Source organism: Haematobia irritans, chromosome 3 (genome assembly GCF_050003625.1).
Source record: "Haematobia irritans isolate KBUSLIRL chromosome 3, ASM5000362v1, whole genome shotgun sequence".
NCBI classification, from domain to species: domain Eukaryota; kingdom Metazoa; phylum Arthropoda; class Insecta; order Diptera; family Muscidae; genus Haematobia; species Haematobia irritans.
This window is the reverse complement of record NC_134399.1, coordinates 76,293,205-76,313,005: the sequence shown is the minus strand read 5'-3', so window position 1 is coordinate 76,313,005 and position 19,801 is coordinate 76,293,205. Positions and strand designations below refer to the sequence as shown.

General features: G+C 36.7%; 2 protein-coding genes across 4 annotated transcripts in view; both read left to right on the top strand.

The window, feature by feature from the left end:
- Positions 1-19,801, top strand: part of LOC142228796 (transcription factor grauzone-like) — an 84,830-nt gene that overhangs the window by 30,349 nt on the left and 34,680 nt on the right. The gene's annotated exons all lie outside the window — the stretch shown is intronic.
- LOC142228795 (uncharacterized) overlaps positions 1-19,801 on the top strand; it is a 53,316-nt gene that overhangs the window by 28,332 nt on the left and 5,183 nt on the right. Inside the window, exon 1 of one of the 3 annotated variants that reach the window (XM_075299314.1) lies at positions 19,201-19,336. The exons of the other annotated variants lie outside the window; for them this stretch is intronic. The gene's annotated coding sequence lies outside the window, so the exon portion shown is untranslated. Of the gene's footprint in view, positions 1-19,200; positions 19,337-19,801 lie in introns of those variants that run through there. 3 annotated transcript variants of the gene reach the window in all.

Here is a 19,801-nt window from a genome sequence, read left to right as displayed (position 1 = left end):
CTAACCTAACCTAACCATATTCAGAATATAAAGACATATTTAGTATGTTTTTGTTACAATTGATTCAAATCGCGTTACATTTTTTTTCTCTTCCTCTCTTATTTTATTCTTAAAGACTGTGACCATGTCGAATACTTGCCGTTTATGCAGGAAGAGTTGCAATGATAGCTTACGATTACACGATTTAAAGGGTAATCCAAATGAGATCTTTAATATCACCAACAAATATTTCCATGAAAAGGTAACACTATTTGTATGTACTTTTATGAACCACCACCATCTCCACCAACAAAATTTATTTTATGGATTTTAGTATCTGAAAGTTGATCGTAGATCTTCAAATCCTATTGCTGCATTATGCATGACATGTTGGCGTCATCTATCAGTGTTTAATACCTTCCAAGAAACAGTCTTGATGTTACTTGATAAGTTAATCAAAGAAGAAGATAAACCGGCAAGTCCCATCTCTGAGTCTACAGTATCACAAGAGTTCCTTGCGACGAGTTGTATAAAAGTCGAAGAACGTACAATAACAGTACCCCAGGTTCCGGGGAATAAACAAATTGAAGGACAAGCGACAGTGACAGACTGTTCACTTCAAATTGCAACTAAAGTGGAAAATATTGAAAAAAGTAATGACTTTCAAATCAAAGAGAATATTGAATCGCGGGAACATGACGACGCGTATCTTATGGTTGAAGATGATCACTTTGCTGTGCAAGAATATGAGGAGGAGAATTCCAAACAGGAGCCCCTTGACTCAGGTGATACATTATCAAAATTGAGAGAATAGCCAGAGCTATCAGCACCCAACACCAGTGCTTTTGTTAGAAAATCAGCAAACGAAATTAACACCATAATAGCCAAGTGGAGGCCACAGCTGGATTGTCATGTGTGTTCCGAGAAATTTCCCGATTTTCTTAGTGTTAAGAAACATTTTTTGGAGGAACATCCTTCCGATGATTTCTACATTAAATGCTGTAATCGCAAAATCAAACACCGCTATCGGCTTGAAGAACATGCATCATTGCATCTCGATCCTAAATCGGTTGAATGCAAAGAGTGTGGTGTACTTTTTCGAACAGAAGAGAATTTGAACCATCATATGTTTTTTCTGCATTCGCCTGAAGGCAAAAAAGCCATTTACAAGTGTGAGTTTTGCCCAAAAATCTTTACATATCCAACATCAGTGTATCAACATATGAGGAAGCATCATCCAAACGAAAGTAAAAAAGCAAAGAAACGAGGCCGCTCAAGAAAAGACACAGGAACCTAATGTTTGTTAATCAATATCACCACCATAGTCAAATATTTTCCCCCATTCATTTACTTGGAATAAAAAATTATTTAACTAAATATTGTTTATTATATTTAGTTTAATTGCAAAAGTGGTAATAATTGGGTGTAGTATTCCCAGAAACTATATTTTCAATTCAATAAGTTATTAACCATTTAGACTTGGTTTAGGGTATGTTATAGTCGGCACAGCCGGACTTTTTTCTTTACTATCTTAAATTGGTAACATGATAGGAGGATTTTCGAACTGCATACACCTTCAAAAAAAAATCGCTTCTGTAACATATACCCCAAACTAGAGGTGTGCACGTGAGTAATATTTTACTCACGCTCACGCACACTCACGACGGAAAAATCTTACTCACGCACATTCACGCACGATATTGTATGGTAAGACTCACGCTCACGCACACTCACGAAAAGATAATTTGTGACTCACAAACAATGTCGTGACTCACGAACAATCTTTTGAGTAATATACCTTAGCGACGTGTCTGAAAACATGAGCATTACTAAAATCGAGAGCGTTATTACACTCTTAACATCCCAGGTGTCACTAAAATTGTAAATGAATTTAACTCGTAAGCTTTTATGTTGGTGAGCGGGATTATTTTCGTGAGAGTAAATCTTTACTCACGCACACTCACGAAGATAATATTTTCGTGACTCACGCTCTCGCACGACATTTTGGTTTGTTAATCACGCTCACGCACACTCACGCCGTTGCCATGAGCGTGAGTCACGAAAATTTTCGTGAGTCACAACAATTTCGTGTCACTTGCACACCTCTACCCGAAACACATTTTCCTTCAAGCATATATATTTTCAGGATTAGTCCAAACAAAATATTGTTTGTATTGTTCAAACATATTATGTTTCACCTTAGGGCATGCACTAGTATAAAAAAATTTTAATGACATTTTCTTTGTGTGTATATATTTTTAGGGCACCAATTATTTCTTCAAATATTTTACTTGCAGAATACTCTCTAGGTCTGCCTTTCTAAAGACATATATGTTTATAGGCTATTTCTAAGTTAATATATGGCTGCATCTAAGCATATTATATTTATATACATAATATGTTCTAACATATTAACATATATGTCCCAAACATGTTATGCTACTTTATGAACATTATATGCTTACACTTAAAAATATTGTGTTAAAAAATTTGAGTTCCAAACATATAATTTTTACACCCAAACATATGAAAAACAGTCTTTTTCGTCCGTGTAGCTACTATATCATTTTTATACCCTCCACCATAGGTTTGTAACATATCGAAATATTTCCCTAAGACCCCATAAAGTATATATATATACATATATTCTGGGTCGTGGTGAAATTCTGAGTCGATCTAGCCACGCCCGTCCGTCGGTCTGTTGAAATCACGCTAACTTCCGAACGAAATAAGAATCGACTTGAAACTTGGCACAAGTAGCTGTTATTGATGTAGGTCGGACGGTATCGCAAATGGGCCATATCGGAACCCTTTTACATATAGCCTCCATATAAACTGATCCCCAGATTTTACCTCAGGAGCTTCTTGGCGGAGCAAAGTTCATCCGACACGGTTGAAATTTGGTTCGCAATGTCAGTATATGGTCTCTAACAACCATCCGAAAATTGGTCCATATCGGTCCATAATTATATATAGCACCCATATATACCATATATATCTCAAGATTTGACCTCCGGAGCCTCTGGGAGCAGAACAATTCATCCGATCCGTTTGAAATTTGGTACGCGATGTCAGAATATGGTCTCTAACAAGCATGGGAAAATTGGCCCATGTCGGCCCATAATAATATAGATAGGCCGCATATAAACCGATCCCCAAATTTGCCCTACGGGAAATGGATCAACCACAGGACCGGTACAGGATTAGTCCATGGTGTGTATGGACCTGTCCTAGTTCTGGTCAAGACGTATGGAAGGGGCCGGTCACTTTAACATGGGTTTGTCATTGACGGGGTAAATTTACACTTTAGGACACGTCCTAAGGGCACGTTCTGGGACATTTTACCAGTAGTACTCCATAGACAGGTCCTCATGAACCAGTCTCGGTCAAACTATTAGGAATCTAATTCATTTCGGTTATCCGAATCGCACCAAAAATGAAAAACTTTTGAAATATGTTGAACAATAGGTTATTCTGGTAATTCTACTTCACTAAATGTGGGTCTACACATAATAAAATTTTTATATCAAGCGAGTGTGGAAGTCATTAAATTATGATTATTTAAAAACTGCGACAAACTAGATCACCGGTACTAGTCCAGTGAAAGGTCCGTCAGTGGCAATTTGCACCAATTCCCCGTAGGGTGGTTTTGGAGCCTCTGGGAGGAGCAAATTTCATCCGATTCAGTGGAAATATTGTATTTTGTGTTAACATATGGACACTAACAATCATGAAAACATTAGTCCATAACGGTCCATAATTATATATAGCCCCCATATAAACCAATCCCCAGATTTGACCTCCGAAAAATTCATCCTGTTCGGTTGAAATTTGGTACATTGTGCTAGTATATGGTCGCTAACAACCATGCCAAACTTGGTCCATATAGGCCTATAGTTATTTATAGCCCCCAGATAAACCAATCCAATAAAGCGACCGCCATATTTCAATTCCTTCTCTCTAATTACCGCGCAATAGTTCACATCGGTTCGTAATTAATTGTGGACTTTCCTATATACAGTCAGCAAAAAAAAAGTTGTACACCAATCTATGTGAAAACCAGTAAGGAAAGTCTAAAGTCGGGCGGGGCCGACTATATAATACCCTGCACCACTTTGTAGATCTAAATTTTCGATACCATATCACATCTGTCAAATGTGTTGGGGGCTATATATAAAGGTTTGTCCCAAATACATACATTTAAATATCACTCGATCTGGACAGAATTTGATAGACTCTACAAAATCTATAGACTTAAAATTTAAGTCGGCTAATGCACTAGTGTGGAACACAATGTTAGTAAAAAAATATGGGAAACATTTAAATCTGGAGCAATTTTAAGAAAACTTCGCAAAAGTTTATTTATGATTTATCGCTCGATATATATGCATTAGATGTTTAGGAAAATTAGAGTCATTTTTACAACTTTTCGACTAAGCAGTGGCGATTTTACAAGGAAGATGTTGGTATTTTGACCATTTTTGTCGAAATCAGAAAAACATATATATGGGAGCTATATCTAAATCTTAACCGATTTCAACCAAATTCGGCACGCATAGCTACAATGCTAATTCTACTCCCTGTGCAAAATTTCAACTACATCGGAGTTAAAAATTGGCCTCTGTTGTCATATGAGTGTAAATCGGGCGAAAGCTTTATATGGGAGATATATCCAAATCTGAACCGATTTCAAGCAAATTTGGCACGAATAGTTACAACGCTAATTCTACTCCCTATGCAAAATTTCAACTAAATCGGAGCAAAAAATTGGCCTCTGTGGGCATATGAGTGTAAATCGGGCGAAAGCTATATATGGGAGCTATATCTAAATCTGAACCGATTTTGCAGATATTTTGCAAGTTTTTCGAGACTCATAAAATATTGGGATGTACGGAATTTGAGGAAGATCGGTTGATATACACGCCAATTATGACCAGATCAGTGAAAAATATATATGGCAGCTATATCTAAATCTGAACCGATTTTTTCCAAAATCAATAGGGATCATCTTTGAGCCGAAACAGGACCCTATACCAAATTTTAGGACAATCGGACTAAAACTGCGAGCTGTACTTTGCACACAAAAATACATCAACAGACAGACAGACAGACAGACAGACGGACAGACAGACGGACAGACAGACGGACAGACAGACAGACGGACATCGCTAAATCGACTCAGAATTTAATTCTAAGCCGATCCGTATACTAAAAGGTTGGTCTATGATTACTCCTTCTTGGCGTTACATACAAATGCACAAACTTATTATACCCTGTACCACAGTAGTGGTGAAGGGTATAAATATGGGAAACATTTAAATCTGGAGCAATTTTAAGAAAACTTCGCAAAAGTTTATTTATGATTTATCGCTCGATATATATGCATTAGATGTTTAGGAAAATTAGAGTCATTTTTACAACTTTTCGACTAAGCAGTGGCGATTTTACAAGGAAGATGTTGGTATTTTGACCATTTTTGTCGAAATCAGAAAAACATATATATGGGAGCTATATCTAAATCTTAACCGATTTCAACCAAATTCGGCACGCATAGCTACAATGCTAATTCTACTCCCTGTGCAAAATTTCAACTACATCGGAGTTAAAAATTGGCCTCTGTTGTCATATGAGTGTAAATCGGGCGAAAGCTTTATATGGGAGATATATCCAAATCTGAACCGATTTCAAGCAAATTTGGCACGAATAGTTACAACGCTAATTCTACTCCCTATGCAAAATTTCAACTAAATCGGAGCAAAAAATTGGCCTCTGTGGGCATATGAGTGTAAATCGGGCGAAAGCTATATATGGGAGCTATATCTAAATCTGAACCGATTTTGCAGATATTTTGCAAGTTTTTCGAGACTCATAAAATATTGGGATGTACGGAATTTGAGGAAGATCGGTTGATATACACGCCAATTATGACCAGATCAGTGAAAAATATATATGGCAGCTATATCTAAATCTGAACCGATTTTTTCCAAAATCAATAGGGATCATCTTTGAGCCGAAACAGGACCCTATACCAAATTTTAGGACAATCGGACTAAAACTGCGAGCTGTACTTTGCACACAAAAATACATCAACAGACAGACAGACAGACAGACAGACAGACGGACAGACAGACGGACAGACAGACGGACATCGCTAAATCGACTCAGAATTTAATTCTAAGCCGATCCGTATACTAAAAGGTTGGTCTATGATTACTCCTTCTTGGCGTTACATACAAATGCACAAACTTATTATACCCTGTACCACAGTAGTGGTGAAGGGTATAAATATGGGAAACATTTAAATCTGGAGCAATTTTAAGAAAACTTCGCAAAAGTTTATTTATGATTTATCGCTCGATATATATGCATTAGATGTTTAGGAAAATTAGAGTCATTTTTACAACTTTTCGACTAAGCAGTGGCGATTTTACAAGGAAGATGTTGGTATTTTGACCATTTTTGTCGAAATCAGAAAAACATATATATGGGAGCTATATCTAAATCTTAACCGATTTCAACCAAATTCGGCACGCATAGCTACAATGCTAATTCTACTCCCTGTGCAAAATTTCAACTACATCGGAGTTAAAAATTGGCCTCTGTTGTCATATGAGTGTAAATCGGGCGAAAGCTTTATATGGGAGATATATCCAAATCTGAACCGATTTCAAGCAAATTTGGCACGAATAGTTACAACGCTAATTCTACTCCCTATGCAAAATTTCAACTAAATCGGAGCAAAAAATTGGCCTCTGTGGGCATATGAGTGTAAATCGGGCGAAAGCTATATATGGGAGCTATATCTAAATCTGAACCGATTTTGCAGATATTTTGCAAGTTTTTCGAGACTCATAAAATATTGGGATGTACGGAATTTGAGGAAGATCGGTTGATATACACGCCAATTATGACCAGATCAGTGAAAAATATATATGGCAGCTATATCTAAATCTGAACCGATTTTTTCCAAAATCAATAGGGATCATCTTTGAGCCGAAACAGGACCCTATACCAAATTTTAGGACAATCGGACTAAAACTGCGAGCTGTACTTTGCACACAAAAATACATCAACAGACAGACAGACAGACAGACAGACGGACAGACAGACGGACAGACAGACGGACAGACAGACAGACGGACATCGCTAAATCGACTCAGAATTTAATTCTAAGCCGATCCGTATACTAAAAGGTTGGTCTATGATTACTCCTTCTTGGCGTTACATACAAATGCACAAACTTATTATACCCTGTACCACAGTAGTGGTGAAGGGTATAAATATGGGAAACATTTAAATCTGGAGCAATTTTAAGAAAACTTCGCAAAAGTTTATTTATGATTTATCGCTCGATATATATGCATTAGATGTTTAGGAAAATTAGAGTCATTTTTACAACTTTTCGACTAAGCAGTGGCGATTTTACAAGGAAGATGTTGGTATTTTGACCATTTTTGTCGAAATCAGAAAAACATATATATGGGAGCTATATCTAAATCTTAACCGATTTCAACCAAATTCGGCACGCATAGCTACAATGCTAATTCTACTCCCTGTGCAAAATTTCAACTACATCGGAGTTAAAAATTGGCCTCTGTTGTCATATGAGTGTAAATCGGGCGAAAGCTTTATATGGGAGATATATCCAAATCTGAACCGATTTCAAGCAAATTTGGCACGAATAGTTACAACGCTAATTCTACTCCCTATGCAAAATTTCAACTAAATCGGAGCAAAAAATTGGCCTCTGTGGGCATATGAGTGTAAATCGGGCGAAAGCTATATATGGGAGCTATATCTAAATCTGAACCGATTTTGCAGATATTTTGCAAGTTTTTCGAGACTCATAAAATATTGGGATGTACGGAATTTGAGGAAGATCGGTTGATATACACGCCAATTATGACCAGATCAGTGAAAAATATATATGGCAGCTATATCTAAATCTGAACCGATTTTTTCCAAAATCAATAGGGATCATCTTTGAGCCGAAACAGGACCCTATACCAAATTTTAGGACAATCGGACTAAAACTGCGAGCTGTACTTTGCACACAAAAATACATCAACAGACAGACAGACAGACAGACAGACAGACGGACAGACAGACGGACAGACAGACGGACAGACAGACAGACGGACATCGCTAAATCGACTCAGAATTTAATTCTAAGCCGATCCGTATACTAAAAGGTTGGTCTATGATTACTCCTTCTTGGCGTTACATACAAATGCACAAACTTATTATACCCTGTACCACAGTAGTGGTGAAGGGTATAAAAATTGTGAAACGATATGGAAAATACCAAGTAAATATATACGTATTATACCTTAAATGAAAGATCCGTGCTACCACAGAGCCCGAACTTGAATCCAAATGAATCCCTATGGATATACATCAAAACAAACTTGAAGAACTTTAACATTTCTAGCAAAGGAACTCCCAAAGGCCTTATTGATATATGGAGCTGAATTTCCGTAAATTTCACGAAAACCCTAGCCCACTCAATGTCAAAGAGACTCCACGCTGTACACCCAGAGAAAGAATATGATCACCTCAAACATGTTTTAAGAGCAAAATGTTATTTTTGTGTTACATGGTGACCATGTAACATGGTTTTCGCAACCATGTAACATGGATTTCGCAACCATGTTATTTTCTCGGAAATCATGTATCTGATTTCGGCAAGCAGGTTATATTTGACGAGAAAATAACATTTTAGTGACAAACATGTTACATGGTCACCATACAAAAATAACATTTTGCTTTTGAAACATGTTTGAGGTGATCATTTCCTTCTCTGCGTGTAACAAACGCTAAAGGATACAATACAAAATATTAAACACTTGTCATATTTATTATTTAAACCAATAATTTTTGGGCGTTGATTTGGTCTTTTCGGTCTTTTACCAAAAAAAATTATAAGTCCGCTATTTGTTGTAAGATTTTGTTAAGTAAGGCGTATTTTCTTTGTAAAAATATCAGCTATACGTAAAAAACCAAAATAGCTGTTAGCATCGTGTTTTATATTTTATATGAATTTTTATATGGTTTTTTTTTCTGCCACATTTTTACCAAAAAACGCAGTTTTTTAACCTTTTTAAGCCGCCAACATCCAAACTACTCACCCGATTTGAAAGTTTTCCGAGAATGAGTTGTGGACGGCTCAATTTTCTTTAATTAGAGTAGCAGTAGGATCAAATAGGTCAAAGAAGACGAAAGATATGCTCAAAATTGTAAGTGTACCTCCAAAAATTAAAAAAAAAAGTTCAAAAATTTGTATCTCGAAAACCAATCTACAGAAAATTTTTTAAAACTCATTTTCGTGTTTAGTAGGTCAAAATCAATGAGAAAAACAAGTAAGGAAAGTCTAAAGTCGGGCGGGGCCGACTATATTATACCCTTCACCACTTTGTAAGTCCACATTTTCGATACCATATCAAATCCGTCCAATGTGTTGGATGCTATATGAATCCATACACATATATTCTGTATATCTGAGCAGATCTGTACAGAGTTATGCAATACTTATAGATTTTACATTTAAGTCGGCTAATGCGCTGAGGTGGAACACAATGTTAGTAAAAAAACCAGTAAGGAAAGTCTAAAGTCGGGCGGGGCCGACTATATAATACCCTGCACCACTTTGTAGATCTAAATTTTCGATACCATATCACATCTGTCAAATGTGTTGGGGGCTATATATAAAGGTTTGTCCCAAATACATACATTTAAATATCACTCGATCTGGACAGAATTTGATAGACTCTACAAAATCTATAGACTTAAAATTTAAGTCGGCTAATGCACTAGTGTGGAACACAATGTTAGTAAAAAAATATGGGAAACATTTAAATCTGGAGCAATTTTAAGAAAACTTCGCAAAAGTTTATTTATGATTTATCGCTCGATATATATGCATTAGATGTTTAGGAAAATTAGAGTCATTTTTACAACTTTTCGACTAAGCAGTGGCGATTTTACAAGGAAGATGTTGGTATTTTGACCATTTTTGTCGAAATCAGAAAAACATATATATGGGAGCTATATCTAAATCTTAACCGATTTCAACCAAATTCGGCACGCATAGCTACAATGCTAATTCTACTCCCTGTGCAAAATTTCAACTACATCGGAGTTAAAAATTGGCCTCTGTTGTCATATGAGTGTAAATCGGGCGAAAGCTTTATATGGGAGATATATCCAAATCTGAACCGATTTCAAGCAAATTTGGCACGAATAGTTACAACGCTAATTCTACTCCCTATGCAAAATTTCAACTAAATCGGAGCAAAAAATTGGCCTCTGTGGGCATATGAGTGTAAATCGGGCGAAAGCTATATATGGGAGCTATATCTAAATCTGAACCGATTTTGCAGATATTTTGCAAGTTTTTCGAGACTCATAAAATATTGGGATGTACGGAATTTGAGGAAGATCGGTTGATATACACGCCAATTATGACCAGATCAGTGAAAAATATATATGGCAGCTATATCTAAATCTAAACCGATTTTTTCCAAAATCAATAGGGATCATCTTTGAGCCGAAACAGGACCCTATACCAAATTTTAGGACAATCGGACTAAAACTGCGAGCTGTACTTTGCACACAAAAATACATCAACAGACAGACAGACAGACAGACAGACAGACGGACAGACAGACGGACAGACAGACGGACATCGCTAAATCGACTCAGAATTTAATTCTAAGCCGATCCGTATACTAAAAGGTTGGTCTATGATTACTCCTTCTTGGCGTTACATACAAATGCACAAACTTATTATACCCTGTACCACAGTAGTGGTGAAGGGTATAAATATGGGAAACATTTAAATCTGGAGCAATTTTAAGAAAACTTCGCAAAAGTTTATTTATGATTTATCGCTCGATATATATGCATTAGATGTTTAGGAAAATTAGAGTCATTTTTACAACTTTTCGACTAAGCAGTGGCGATTTTACAAGGAAGATGTTGGTATTTTGACCATTTTTGTCGAAATCAGAAAAACATATATATGGGAGCTATATCTAAATCTTAACCGATTTCAACCAAATTCGGCACGCATAGCTACAATTCTAATTCTACTCCCTGTGCAAAATTTCAACTACATCGGAGTTAAAAATTGGCCTCTGTTGTCATATGAGTGTAAATCGGGCGAAAGCTTTATATGGGAGATATATCCAAATCTGAACCGATTTCAAGCAAATTTGGCACGAATAGTTACAACGCTAATTCTACTCCCTATGCAAAATTTCAACTAAATCGGAGCAAAAAATTGGCCTCTGTGGGCATATGAGTGTAAATCGGGCGAAAGCTATATATGGGAGCTATATCTAAATCTGAACCGATTTTGCAGATATTTTGCAAGTTTTTCGAGACTCATAAAATATTGGGATGTACGGAATTTGAGGAAGATCGGTTGATATACACGCCAATTATGACCAGATCAGTGAAAAATATATATGGCAGCTATATCTAAATCTGAACCGATTTTTTCCAAAATCAATAGGGATCATCTTTGAGCCGAAACAGGACCCTATACCAAATTTTAGGACAATCGGACTAAAACTGCGAGCTGTACTTTGCACACAAAAATACATCAACAGACAGACAGACAGACAGACAGACGGACAGACAGACGGACAGACAGACGGACAGACAGACGGACAGACAGACAGACGGACATCGCTAAATCGACTCAGAATTTAATTCTAAGCCGATCCGTATACTAAAAGGTTGGTCTATGATTACTCCTTCTTGGCGTTACATACAAATGCACAAACTTATTATACCCTGTACCACAGTAGTGGTGAAGGGTATAAATATGGGAAACATTTAAATCTGGAGCAATTTTAAGAAAACTTCGCAAAAGTTTATTTATGATTTATCGCTCGATATATATGCATTAGATGTTTAGGAAAATTAGAGTCATTTTTACAACTTTTCGACTAAGCAGTGGCGATTTTACAAGGAAGATGTTGGTATTTTGACCATTTTTGTCGAAATCAGAAAAACATATATATGGGAGCTATATCTAAATCTTAACCGATTTCAACCAAATTCGGCACGCATAGCTACAATGCTAATTCTACTCCCTGTGCAAAATTTCAACTACATCGGAGTTAAAAATTGGCCTCTGTTGTCATATGAGTGTAAATCGGGCGAAAGCTTTATATGGGAGATATATCCAAATCTGAACCGATTTCAAGCAAATTTGGCACGAATAGTTACAACGCTAATTCTACTCCCTATGCAAAATTTCAACTAAATCGGAGCAAAAAATTGGCCTCTGTGGGCATATGAGTGTAAATCGGGCGAAAGCTATATATGGGAGCTATATCTAAATCTGAACCGATTTTGCAGATATTTTGCAAGTTTTTCGAGACTCATAAAATATTGGGATGTACGGAATTTGAGGAAGATCGGTTGATATACACGCCAATTATGACCAGATCAGTGAAAAATATATATGGCAGCTATATCTAAATCTGAACCGATTTTTTCCAAAATCAATAGGGATCATCTTTGAGCCGAAACAGGACCCTATACCAAATTTTAGGACAATCGGACTAAAACTGCGAGCTGTACTTTGCACACAAAAATACATCAACAGACAGACAGACAGACAGACAGACAGACGGACAGACAGACGGACAGACAGACGGACAGACAGACAGACGGACATCGCTAAATCGACTCAGAATTTAATTCTAAGCCGATCCGTATACTAAAAGGTTGGTCTATGATTACTCCTTCTTGGCGTTACATACAAATGCACAAACTTATTATACCCTGTACCACAGTAGTGGTGAAGGGTATAAAAAATAGGGGAAACATTTAAATATGAACCAATTTTGAGGCAACATCGCAAAAGTGTATTTATGATTTATCGGTCGATAGATGTGTAATAGAGTAATAGGAAAATTTGAGTCATTTTGATACGTTTTCGACTTAGCAGTGGCGATTTGATAAGGAAAATGTAGGTATTTCGGCCAGTTTTCCGTAAATAGGAAAAACATATATATGGAATCTATATCGAAATCTGAACCGATTGCAATCAAATTTCACATGCATAGTTACTATGTTGAATCTACTCCCTGTGCAAAATTTCACGTAAATCGGATAACAACTTTGACCTCTGTGGTCATATGACGGAAAAACGGGCGAAAGATATATATGGGAGCTATATCAAAATCTGAACCGATTTCAACCAAAATAAACACGCATATGCAGAACCTTAATTCTACTGCCTGTGCAAAGTTTCAAGTTCAATTCTACTCCCTCTGCAAAATTTCACGTAAATCAGAGTAGCACTTTTGCCTCTGTGGGCATATTAGACCAAATCGGGCGAATGATATATATGGGAGCTATATCTAAATCTGAACCGATTTCAACTAAATTTTGCACAATTAACGATACTATAAAATGTACTCCTTGTGCAAAATTTCAAGCAACTCAGGGCAAAACTCTGGGTTTTGAGGCCATATAAGTTCAAATCGGACGAAAGATATATATGGGAGCTATACTAAATCGGAACCGATTTTAACCAAATTAAGCACACTTAACGATACTATTAAACGTACTTGTTGTGCAAAATTTGAAGCAAATCAGGGCAAAACTCTGGCTTTTGGGGCCATATAAGTTCAAATCGGTCGAAAGACATATATGGGAGCTATATCTAAATCTGAACCGATTTCAACTAAATTTGGCACAACTAACGATACTATTAAACATACTCCTTGTACAAAATTTTAATTAAATCAGGGCAAAACTCTGGTTTTTGAAGCCATATAAGTCAAAATCGGACGAAAGATATATAGGGGAGCTATATCTAAATCTGAACCGATTTCAACTAAATTTGGCACAATTAACGATACCATTAAACGTACTCGTTGTGCAAAATTTGAAGCAAATCAGGGCAAAACTCTCGCTTTTGGGGCCATATAAGTCCAAATCGGATGAAGATATATGTGGGAGCTATATATAAATCTGAACTGATTTAGCTGATATTTGGCAGTTTTTACGGGACTGACAAAATATTCAGATGTACAAAATTTGAACGTCGGTTCATAAATACGTGAATTATGATCAAATCGGTGATAACTATATATGGCAGCTATATCTAAATCTGAACCGATTTTTTCCAAAATCAATAGCGATTGTCTTCTACCCGAAGAAAAACGTTATGTCAAATTTGAGGACGATCGGACTTAAACTGCGACCTGTACTTTGTGCACGAAATTACATATACAGACAGACGGACGGACAGACAGACAGACAGACAGACGAACATCGCTAAATCGATTCAGAATTTAATTCTAAGCCGATCGGTATACTAAAAGATGGGTCTATGACAATTATTTCTTGGCGTTACATACAAATGCACAAACTTATTATACCCTGTTCCACAGTAGTGGTAAAGGGTATAATTATGCTAGAACCAATTCACAAAACGACTGGTGGCTAGTGTTATCGAAGCGTCTAATGATTTTAGCATACAAGGCTATATTTAATAACCTCCACCATAGGATGGTGCTCTCAGACTCCATTATGTATATATATATTCCGATCAAGTGGTGTCCGAACGCCTTTTGTTGAAATTACGCTAACTTTCGAACGAAACAGGCTATCGACCTGAAACTTGGAACAAGTAGTTAATATACCCCCACCATTTGTAACACATCGAAATATTGCTCTAAGACCCCATAAAGTATATATATTCTGGATCGTGGTGAAATTCTGAGTCAATTCCGTCCGTCTGTTGAAATCACGCTAACTTCCGAACGAAACAAGGTATCGACTTGAAACTTGGCACAAGTAGTTGCTATTGATGTAGGTCGGATGGTATTGAAAATGGGTCCACTTTTACGTATATCCCCCATATAAACCAACGCTCAGATTTGGCTTGCGGAGCCTCTTGGGGGAGCGAAATTCATCAGATTCGGTGGAAATTTGGTACATTGTGTTAGCATAGGGTCTCTAACAACCATGCAAAAATTGGCCCGTATCGGTCCATAATTATATATAGCCCCCATATAAACCGATCCCCCGATTTGGCTTGCGGAGTCTGTAAGAGAAACAAATTTCATCCGATCCGGTTGAAATTTTGAATATGGTGTAAGTATGTGACCTCTAATAACTACGCAAAAATTGGTCCAATGCACCTGATTCGGTTGAAATTTGGTACGTGGTGTTAGTTTATGGTGTCCCAAAAACCATGAAGGAATTGGTCCATATCGGCCCATAATTATATGTAGCCCCCATATAAACCGATCCCCAGATTTGATCTCCGAAGCCCATTGGAATTGCAAAATTCACCTGACCCTGTTGAAATTTGGTACGTGGTGTTAGTATCTCTAACAACCATGCAAAAATTGGTTCATACCGGTCTTAATTATATATAACCCCCTCTTAAACCGATCCCCAGATTTGATCTCAGGAGTTTCATGGAGGAGAAAAATTCATCCGATCCGGTTGAAATTTGGTACGTGGTGAAATTTGGTACATTGCGCTAGTATATGGCCGGTAACAACCATGCCCAAATTGGTCCAATTCGGTCTATAGTTATATATAGCCGATCCCCAAAAACAATCTACCAACATTTTATTTCTATAGTCAATTTTATTTCTATAGAAAATTTTGTCAAACTGAATTATATACGTATTTATTCGGCCTTTTTTATACCCACCACCATAGAATGGTGACGGGGGTATAATAAGTTTGTCATTCCGTTTGTAACGCATCGAAATATCGATTTCCGACTATATAAAGTATATATATTCTTGATCAGGGAGAAATTCTAAGACGATATAACGATGTCCGTCTGTCCGTCTGTCTGTCCGTCTGTCTGTCTGTCTGTCTGTTGTAATCACGCTACAGACTTCAATAATGAAGCAATCGTGCTGAAATTTTGCACAAGCTCGTCTTTTGTCTGCAGGCAGGTCAAGTTCGAAGATGGGCTATATCGGTCCAGGTTTTGATATAGTCCCCATATAAACCGACCTCCCGATTTGGGGTCTTGGGCTTATAGAAATCGTAGTTTTTATCCAATTTGCCTGAAATTTAAAATCTGGAGGTATTTTATGACCATAAAGAGATGTGCCAAAAATGGTGAGTATCGGTCCACGTTTTGGTATAGCCCCCATATAGACCGATCTCCCGATTTTACTTCTAGGGCTTATAGAAACCTCAGTTTTTATTCAATTTACCTGAAATTTGAAATCTAGAGGTATTGTAGGACCACAAATACGTGTGCCAAAAATTGTGAGTATCGGTCCATATTTTGGTATAGCCCCCATATAGACCGATCTCCCGATTTTATTTCTTGGGCTTATAGAAAACGCAGTTTTTATTCAATTTACCTGAAATTGGAAATCTAGAGGTATTGTAGGACCACAAATACGTGTGCCAAAAATTGTGAGTATCGGTCCATATTTTGGTATAGCCCCCATATAGACCGATCTCCTGATTTTACTTCTTGGGCTTATAGAAACCGCAGTTTTTATTCAATTTATCTGAAATTGGAAGTCTAGAGGTATTGTAGGACCACAAATATGTGTGCCAAAAATTGTGAGTATCGGTCCATATTTTGGTATAGCCCCCATATAGACCGATCTCCCGATTTTACTTCTTGGGCTTATAGAAACCGCAGTTTTTATTCAATTTACATGAAATTGGAAATCTAGAGGTATTGTAGGACCACAAATACGTGCGCCAAAAATTGTGAGTATCGGTCCATATTTTGGTATAGCCCCCATATAGACCGATCTCCCGATTTGGGGTCTTGGGCTTATAGAAACCGTAGTTTTTATCCAATTTGTCGGAAATTGGAAATCTAGAGGTATTTTAGGACCATAAAGAGGTGTGCCGAAAATGGTGAGTATCGATCCATATTTTGGTATAGCCCCCATATAGACCGATCTCCCGATTTTACTTCTTGGGCTTATAGAAACCGCAGTTTTTATTCAATTTACCTGAAATTTGAAGTCTAGAGGTATTGTAGGACCACAAATACGTGCGCCAAAAATTGTGAGTATCGATCCATATTTTGGTATAGCCCCCATATAGACCGATCCCCCGATTTGGGGTCTTGGGCTTCTAGAATCCGAAGTTTTTATCCTATTTGCCTGAAATTGGAAATCTAGAGGTATTTTCGGGTCACAAAGAGGTGTGCCGAAAATGGTGAGTATCGGTCTATATTTTAGTATAGCCCCCATAAGAACGATCTCCCGATTTTACTTCTTGGGCTTATAGAAACCGCAGTTTTTATTCAATTTACCTGAAATTGGAAATCTAGAGGTATTGTAGGACCACAAATACGTGCGCCAAAAATTGTGAGTATCGGTCCATATTTTGGTATAGCCCCCATATAGACCGATCTCCCGATTTGGGGTCTTGGGCTTATAGAAACCGTAGATTTTATCCAATTTGTCTGAAATTGGAAATCTAGAGGTATTTTAGGACCATAAAGAGGTGTGCCGAAAATGGTGAGTATCGATCCATATTTTGGTATAGCCCCCATATAGACCGATCTCCCGATTTTACTTCTTGGGCTTATAGAAACCGCAGTTTTTATTCAATTTACCTGAAATTTGAAATCTAGAGGTATTGTAGGACCACAAATACGTGCGCCAAAAATTGTGAGTATCGATCCATATTTTGGTATAGCCCCCATATAGACCGATCTCCCGATTTGGGGTCTTGGGCTTCTAGAATCCGAAGTTTTTATCCTATTTGCCTGAAATTGGAAATCTAGAGGTATTTTCGGGTCACAAAGAGGTGTGCCGAAAATGGTGAGTATCGGTCCATATTTTAGTATAGCCCCCATAAGAACGATCTCCCGATTTAACTCCTTGGGTTTCTAGAAACCGTAGTTTTTATCTGATATGCCTGAAATTGTAAATATTCTGGTATTTTAGGCTCACAAAAACGTGTATCGGATTAAGTTTTTATCGGTCCATTTGGTAATGCCTCCATATAGACCGACTTCATTTCTTGAGGGTGTAGAAGGCGCACTGATCATGAAAATTGCTTGAAACTCAATGTAAAATTTCCAGATTTTACTTCTACAGATTTAAGATTTCAAATCAAGACGTTATTTTTTAATTTTCTTGCACACTTACAAGAGATGTTAATGATTCCTCTAAACCTCAAACAAAAATGGTTCTTATAAATCCAGAATCTGATATAGTCTTCATAGGTGAAATCTTTAAATTTATCTTCGGGTTGTGTCCTCAAGTCCTCAAGCCCTCCTGAAATTTCAAAGGAAACCCTAATATTTGGTTCATGGTGGTGGGTATTTAAGATTCGGCCCGGCCGAACTTACTGCTGTATATACTTGTTTTTTGTTTAATATGGACAAACTCACAATTGAGAAGACGGTGTTAAGAAGTTTTAAGATACCTTGCCATCGGCAAGTGTTACCGCAACTCAAGTAATTCGATTGTGGATGAGAGTCTGTAGTAGAAGTTTCTACGCAACCCATGGTGGAGGGTACATAAGATTCGGCCTGGCCGAACTTACGGTCGTATATACTTGTTGAATTTTTTATTTGTCAGATAAGAACCATAAGAAAATATTGTATTCTAAATTCAATGGGTATATCTAAACGACATTAATATTAAATAATATAAATAAGGAACATTATTTAATTAAACAATTAGTATGTTATTATTATAAGTATATTAATCTTAATTAAAAATAAAAGTTTATATTAATTAATTAACTTATATTTTTAATCGAAAGTTGTAACCCATGTGCTGAGTTGAAAATTAAAAATACTTTTCGTAAACCTGTGCCTTTGTATTTTAACTCCAAACACACTACTGGTGCTCGTTTTATGTGTAAAACTCTACAAAAAAATGCATTCACGAATAAAAATGAAGAAGAGAACAGATTATCCATACGTTTCAATTGTACATTTTTGTATTGTTTATTTTAACCATTAAGAAGCATAAGCTATATACACACAACAACTGTGAGATAAATTATCTATCATGGAGGCGTATGTATGTAAAATATTCACAGTCGATGTTATATGCATGGGATGAAGGCAAAGAGCAATGTAGAAATATTTACTGTCTGATTTCCTCTCTTATCCTCTCCTCTTTAACCACAAGCCAATGTTTCTCATGTCGGTGTAATGTACTCTGTGAAGTACAGTTTGAACTGTGTGGGGTTGCTTCACGCTATGCGTTAAATCAAACTAAGTGTACACAAATTTAGTACATTCGCACCATGCATACGGTTTAGTTGTCCCTCTTAGTGTTGTTCCACAATTTTTTTATAATAATTATTTTAACGTAGATTAAATAAAAAATATTTCGATTTAATTTAACAAAAACATTTTTAAGTGAGTATTAAATCCATAAGTTCTTTATTTTCATTATACACTTTTTGTGTGTTTTCTTTTCTTTGCCTTGGTAATTTCAGTATTCATTGACTTTTTGTTTGCATTGTCGTACTGTGTGCGTCACACACATGTTGCTGTTCTCTGTGTCACTTTAACAACAAAGCACAGTGGGTTTAGTTAGGGGTTGGTTAGCTCTGAAAGCAAATGTATATTGAGTTTACATTTTCATTATACAGTGACTGCGGTAACGTGAACTAATTAAAACCAAGAGAGATCACGTTAGCGAACTTTGAATATCACAGCAAAAACCAGCCATATGCAAGAGTTTTACAAGTTCTAGCGGGATAGTCTTTTATCTTTGGGGACGTGTTTTATTTTTATCTATCGGGACATTTTTTTCCTGAAAAAACGATGGTGTTTGCATGAAGAAAATATACAAAAGAAAACTTTTTGTCATTATAATAT